The 6605-nt window shown below is 45.3% G+C and overlaps 1 long non-coding RNA gene across 1 annotated transcript; it reads right to left on the bottom strand.

Moving 5' to 3' along the window:
* Positions 1 to 665: 665 nt before the first annotated feature.
* LOC116420396 lies at positions 666 to 5203 on the bottom strand. Its single transcript, XR_004230701.1, has 3 exons — positions 5069 to 5203; positions 2949 to 3066; positions 666 to 710 (listed from the first exon to the last, which is right to left on the bottom strand). It is a non-coding gene; the product is annotated as an uncharacterized LOC116420396 (long non-coding RNA).
* Positions 5204 to 6605: the final 1402 nt, after the last annotated feature.

The raw sequence follows: 6605 nt of genomic DNA, 5'->3' as shown, positions 1-6605 counted from the left end.
CCCATCAGTTGGGAAATGGCTGAATAAAGTGTGGTTATGGGATTATGATGGAATAGTCTTGCTCTGTGGGCAATAATGAGAAGGATGCTCTCAGAAAAAGCTGGAAAGGAAAGTGGGCAAAACATCCTCAGTCTGAGTCTTGATGGCGGGTACCAAAAGGGAGAGGTCCAGAGTGATGGCAGCCAGACCCCGTGTGGCAGGGCAGGGGCCCCTAGCTGGGCCATATGGGACTTGGACTGATGACAGCTAAGGGCCCAATGCTGACAACTGACGGTGCTACACCGGGCCTTGGGTCAGGAAGGAGGAAGGGAGAGTCTGATTCCGATCAGGAAACCAGGATTGCTCTGGGGATCATTTTCTGAGTCAATGACTTGTTGGCTTGTATATCTGGAGTGGGGAGATTGTACCGAAGGGGGAAAGGAGCCTAGAAGGAAGGGGCAGACACCTGGTCGTGGGTGCTGTCTTACTGGAGAGAATGCCCTTAACACAGTTAACAAATGGTCGACATTTACAGGTGTCCCCCTCCGCAAAATGAGACCTTATTTCCAAGCGGATGTGGTCTCCCTTTTCAGATTAAGCTTTTCCCCCAATCCAGAAAGGAGGGAAGGGTGAGAGCTGGGATCTTCTCTCTCGTTTGATGGGGAAGGGCGAGGAATATCACTTACCGAGCTGAGCCACAGAATCACTCTAGGCAGGGTTACAGCAAGGCTCTGCAAAGAAGTGAAATCCTCAAATGAGTTTCACAATCACAATCCTGATTCCAAAGAAGCTGCTGAAGAGTTCTAGACCTGGACCCCCACACTAGAACCACCCCCACCCCGGAACTCTCTGAAGGCTGGCTCCGTAGGTAGTAAACTTGCTTTCATTTCAAATATTTTCCACTCACACCCCTCTCCATCTGCTCGCACTGAGCCCCGACCCCGTCCTGACGATACAAACTCCCTGTACCATTTCCATCACTGGTTGCACTTTTGCTCCTACCCCAGCCCCTCTCCCCCAAACCCTATCTCTCTGATCCTGGGACAGGGGAGTTGGAATCCTCCTTGCTCCCTATTGCCACTCCCAGTTTCTCCCCCATCCCCATCACTCAGCAACCTCTCCTTCTTTGAGGTTCATTGAACCCATATCTACCACCCAGTCAAGATTCTGCTAGATCTCTCCAAGACACTCTCCTTCCTTTCTTAAAATAGTTCAGGGCCTGGCTCAGTCTCTCTCCTCCAAGACTCCTGCTCTCATACTTCCACATATATAATTATACTCTCTCTAACACCCTCTGGCTTCATATTTCCCATGATCCACTGCTCCACGTTACCTCAGCTAAACACAGAGATGGACGGTATCGCCCAGAAACGTGCCATTTACATGTTTGTAAACTCTGAAGTCCCCTTTCCTGATCACAGTCTGTTGTCCTTCCTCCTTTCCCTCTGCCTTGCATCCCCTCCCCCTGCACTTCATCCTCACTGTAGCCTCCAATCCCCGGACCCTGCGGTTCTTTGTTAGGCTGTAATCTTCACTGGCTGTACTCTCCCTCTTTCCCCATCTTGATGCTTTGGTGACCAATTCAATCCTCCACCATCCTCTTCTCTCGAGTCTCTCACACCTTCGTCCCAGTCTTGGATAACTCTCACCAACCACTGCCCTCACTCATATCCACCTGCTGCTTAACCCAGCTGGAGAAATTTGGGTACCACTATCGATTTCTGTCACATGATCTCACCTGAGCCTTCACCGGGCCGGGCATCCTTCTACTCTGGTGGCACTGACTCAGTATCAGTGCCATGTGAGGGCTACCGGAGAGCATCCCTACAGTGGTCAAGTGGCCTTGTCCAGACAAAGCCTTTCGAGAGCGGATCTAATCCTGTCCCCTTTATCTTAGAGAAGAAACTATGGCATGGAATGAAAGGGAAAGAAATTTTTCCCAAGTCACACAAGGAATAAGTAGCAGAGCCAGGACTGGAACCCAGCCCCTCCAGGTCCAGAGCCTGCCTAAGGCCCCAGAGATAACAAGTAACAGGCTTGAGATTTGAACCCTAGTTTTTTTTATTTCTAAACCAAGACTTTCCCCACTATGCCACACTGCCTCTCTGGGGTCTTTGAATAGGAAATGGTGTTTGTTAACTCATTTCTAGGGGAAAAACAAATCTCTCTGCTGCATTTGAACAGAAATGGTATTTGTGCTCTCTCTCTGGAGAGAGGGCATTATGTGCTCTTAATAGCAATGCTGTTAAGAGAGAAATAAACTGAGGAAATCTAAATTCTGGAAAAATGGGAGGGAGGGAAGAGAACAAAGCCTTTGGAGATTTGTCACCTTTCAAAGAGGCTCTCAAAACTAATCTGTGGGCCCCATTAGCAGCCAGCAATACTGATTAAGAGACTCTTGGGAAGAGTCTGGATGCAGACCAAGGGCCGAGAATGGAAGGGCTTTGTAGAGGCCCTGACCGAAGGATGGCTTTTCACAGGTCACTGACAAAGAGCTCCACATGCTTAATTGACATGAAAATGCCCAAGACTGTGCCGCTTGCCCATAATGGATTTCTTTTTGGGTGGAGGGAGGGGGTGGTGGGTGGATGGACGGAAGGGCAAAAATTATTTGTTGGATTAGTTCGCCAAAGAAAACGAAGAGGGGGGGGGCTCTGAGAGTAGCAGAAGAGCCCTGCCACCAAAGAGCCCACCACTCAGAGGATGCTTTCAAATTTCCTCACTGAACTTCCCGAGGATGGCTCCCCCCCACCGCAAGCTCCCACCTTGGTCGCCTGAAACTGCTGGCCCTCCCCCAAAGGGTTATTTATTAGCTTGAGAAAGAAAGGTCCCCAAGACTCCCCATTTGCTGCACTAAAGCAATCCCCTGGAAAAGCAGTCGTGATAAGGAGCTATCCCCCCCCCAAACTAGGCCATATCCAACTTGGGCTACATGGGCTACGGCACAGGGAGAGTGCGAAGTAACTAACCTTACAAGAGCAACAGTTTTGAGTTGTTTGCACAAGTGTAGGAGTGCCGAACCATTATTCAGTGTACGATGGGTGCTTCCCATATGTTCACTCGTGTTTTACACTTTGGGCTCAACCTCTGTAGAATAAGAGAGATCGAGGTGGATGAGCTTTCAATTCTCCAGGATCCTTGGAGCCGGAATGAGAATTGGCCCCAGACTGACAACAGAGCTAACCGTGCTCCTCTGCGGAACCGGAGCCCTCACTCTGGCTCATCACGCTGGAACCAACTAAGCCACACAAGAGTCAAAAGTAATCGAGAGCAACTCCAGGTGACGGCTCCTTGGTTTCCGCAGATGCTGGGCCAGCCGGGTATTTTCATGTCTCGTTTACACCATTTTACAAAAGGTGCTTGGTCTAAGAAAGGAGGAGGGGGGAGGAGGAAGGCTGTGAGACACATAGGATCTCATTTGATTCTTCCCCTTAAGGCTAACCAAAGCCTGCACAAACAAAAGCAAAGCAGGTAGAATAAATAATAAACAATAATCTGTAATAATAATATATTATGTTTAAATATTCACAATCATAATAAAATCATAATAAAGCAAAGCAGCTGCCATTCAGAAGCTATCAAAAGAGGGAAAATGTTTTGCACTGATCACCTCTGAGAATATTCTGATATCCTATGCAGACCATTGAATATATATGTATATATATGTGCATACATACATACATACATATATATGTACACATGTGTGTATATAAATATAAGGCTAAGAGCCATTCTCCATGAGATAAAGCAATTAAAGGATATGAAGAGTTTTCGGAAGAAGTGCAAAGGATGAACCATAAAAAAATCTTCAAAATTACTAAATAATAGCGAAAACAACCTTGCAATAGGATACTGTGGGTGTAGAATGTTACATGTGTGACAAGACATAACGTCAGTTGATTTCACTTAATGGATTTTCTGGTATAAGTAAGGGTTCTATTGGGGCAGACTGGGAATATACCTAAAGACTGGCAGTCAGTTATCGGGATATGTGTTCCAAAAGATGGCCCGATGGCAGCAGAGTGAGACAGTCGATGCCTGGCTCCTACTCTGGGGGTGATTAAGGCTAAGGAGCAACTGAGGCAAAGAATCTTAGTAAGTGGCTACTGTGTGCCAGGCACTGTGCTAAAGGCTGAGGATATAGAAGAGGCAGAAGACAGTCCCTCTAACCTCAGGGATCTTTTCATTTAATGGGAGTGAAACTACACAAACAAATACATACAGAGCGAGTGATACACAAGATAAAGAGGAACAGGCTAACAGAGAGAAGGCACTGGAAGGAAAAGGGATTAGGAAGGCTTCCTGTAGAAGGTGGGATTTTAGCTGGAACTTAAAGTCAAGTTGATCAGGAGGCAGAGCAGGAAAAGAGGATTCTGGGCCTGGAGGACAGCTAGAGAAGATGCCCAGGGCTGAGGGGAGGAGGGACTTGTGGGTGAAACAGCCAGGAGACCAATGTCACCAGACGGAGGAGGAGGAAGGTGCAAGAAGACCAGAAAGTAGATCCTTTGCCTCAATTGCTACCCAGCCTCAATCACCGAATGGGTGTTGCTTTAGTCAAACTGAAACTTGTTGAAGATCTTAGTTTAAAAAGACCAAGGTCCCCCATTTCATCCGGGGCCATCTCCAGTCGTCTTGATCTATGTCTTGCCACTGGTCCCAGGTGGTTCCGGAGGGGAAAGTGAGGGGGATGCCTTTCTCCAGCCCTCCCTCCCTCAAATCCAATTCACTTGCATGTCACGGCTCCCTGACATCATGGGCCTCTTCCACTAACAACCCCGAGCAGCTCTTTCCTTCCAAACTCTAAAGCCATGGGAGGAGACCTAGTAGAAAGTGGAGACTGAATACTAATGATGACCCATTCGCATAATCAATTAAGGTTTACATAAGTGATCTCTTTTAATCTTCCCAATCACCAGGGAGTTGGTGGTGAAGTGATCTGCTCAGAGTCACACAGCTAGGAAATGTCTGAGGCTCCATTTTGAATTCGGGTCTGTCTGCCTCCAAGTCAGGCTCTCTCTTTCTTAGACTCGATATCTTATTCACAATCTGTGCAACCTTAGAAATAGTGAATTAGTACATGGAAACCTACTTTTTGCTCTTTGCTGCTGGAGGTGGGAGGAAAGAAGTAGTGGATATAGTCAGGAGGCAGATTTCAACTCTATGGAGGAGCGGTTGAGGAGCAGCTTGGTTTGGAGTAGGTCTGCCTCTGGCAAATATTCAGTTGGCCAAGTCCAACTTTTACCAATGAACTCAAAAGTTCAGCCCTCTTCAAAGGGACTGATTGCATAAAAATGTTCTTCTTTATGACCTATTACTGATTGTTGTCTCATATCTTTCAATAAGGCAGTTTAAAAATTCACACACTTGGTTAGCTATTTAAACCAAATTAATTGAATAATTACCCGATGACTAGTTTTAAGTAACTGTCCTGTGTACTGGGACATACACAGGGCTTTTAAAAAATAATAACAAAGCATATTTAATCACATCGTTCTCACTGAAAAAAAATTAATATTTTAGTGGGAGAAAAAAGTTTTTATGCCATTAACAAACAAAAGAAAATTTAAATTTATTTGTGTCATCTTTAACTCCTTTTTCCATGTCTATTTTTGTGTGTGTTTCATAATGTAACATGTTAGAATGGTTGTACATGCATGAAATTGATACAGAAACACAATTTGTTTTGCTGACGACATTGGTCTGCCCAAAGAATTTAGTCCTTCTTGCTCAAAGAGGGTCAATGACATCTGGAGGGTGCTGTCTTGATTTGTTTGGGGAAACAAGTCAGCTTAAAGCCGTAGATGAGCATTCTAATCGATTTTTTCCCGATTTATCATTGTTTTTCTTTTTGGATAAACTGAGACAATTAACTTTTTTGTCTCATGTAGTTTTGGGGTTTTTTTCCTTCTGTACATATTTTCACATTTACCAAGCTACATAAGAAAAATCAGATCAAAAAGGAAAAAAAAAAAAAAAGAGAAAAAAAACAAGCAAACAACAACCAAAGGTCAAAATACTATGTTGTGATCCACATTCAGTCTCGGTAATTCTCTCTCTGGATGTGGATGGCTCTTGCCATCAGAAGTGTATTGGAATTGCCCGAAGCACCTCAATGTTGAAAAGAGCCAGGTCCATCACAGTTGATCATCATATAATCTTGTTGTTGCTGCGTACCATGTTCTCCTGGTTCTACGCAGTTTTCATTTCTAATTTCTTGAAATATAGCTCTGAAAAATCAGGCTTTGAAAAAGCCCAATATGATTCAAATACTCGATTATCTCTTTAAACCCTTCAGCTCACACAAATTGATCCATGAGGGCTCTGAGTGAGTGTAGACAGCAATTGTTTCTGTTCTGGCCAGAAACCCTGACGGTCTCCCTTGCCAAACGGATTCTTTTATGAGGGCAAACTAGGGTATCTGTGGACTCAAATCTTACCTAGCCTTTAATTGCATTGCCTCGGGCATTGGCTCAGACAAGATGAGACCTGGGAATGATCTTAATTTGAAAAGGCCAAGGTCCCCCACGGTGTCGGGGACCATTCCTAGTCATCTTGACTTATCTTGCCATAGGATTTGGGTGACTCTGGAGGAGTCACTTAAGCCTCACTTAAATCCCACTTGCAAA

This window comes from Sarcophilus harrisii, chromosome X, assembly GCF_902635505.1.
Source record: "Sarcophilus harrisii chromosome X, mSarHar1.11, whole genome shotgun sequence".
NCBI lineage: Eukaryota > Metazoa > Chordata > Mammalia > Dasyuromorphia > Dasyuridae > Sarcophilus > Sarcophilus harrisii.
The sequence above is the reverse complement of the archived record's forward strand: the minus strand, read 5'-3'. Positions and strand labels throughout refer to the sequence as shown.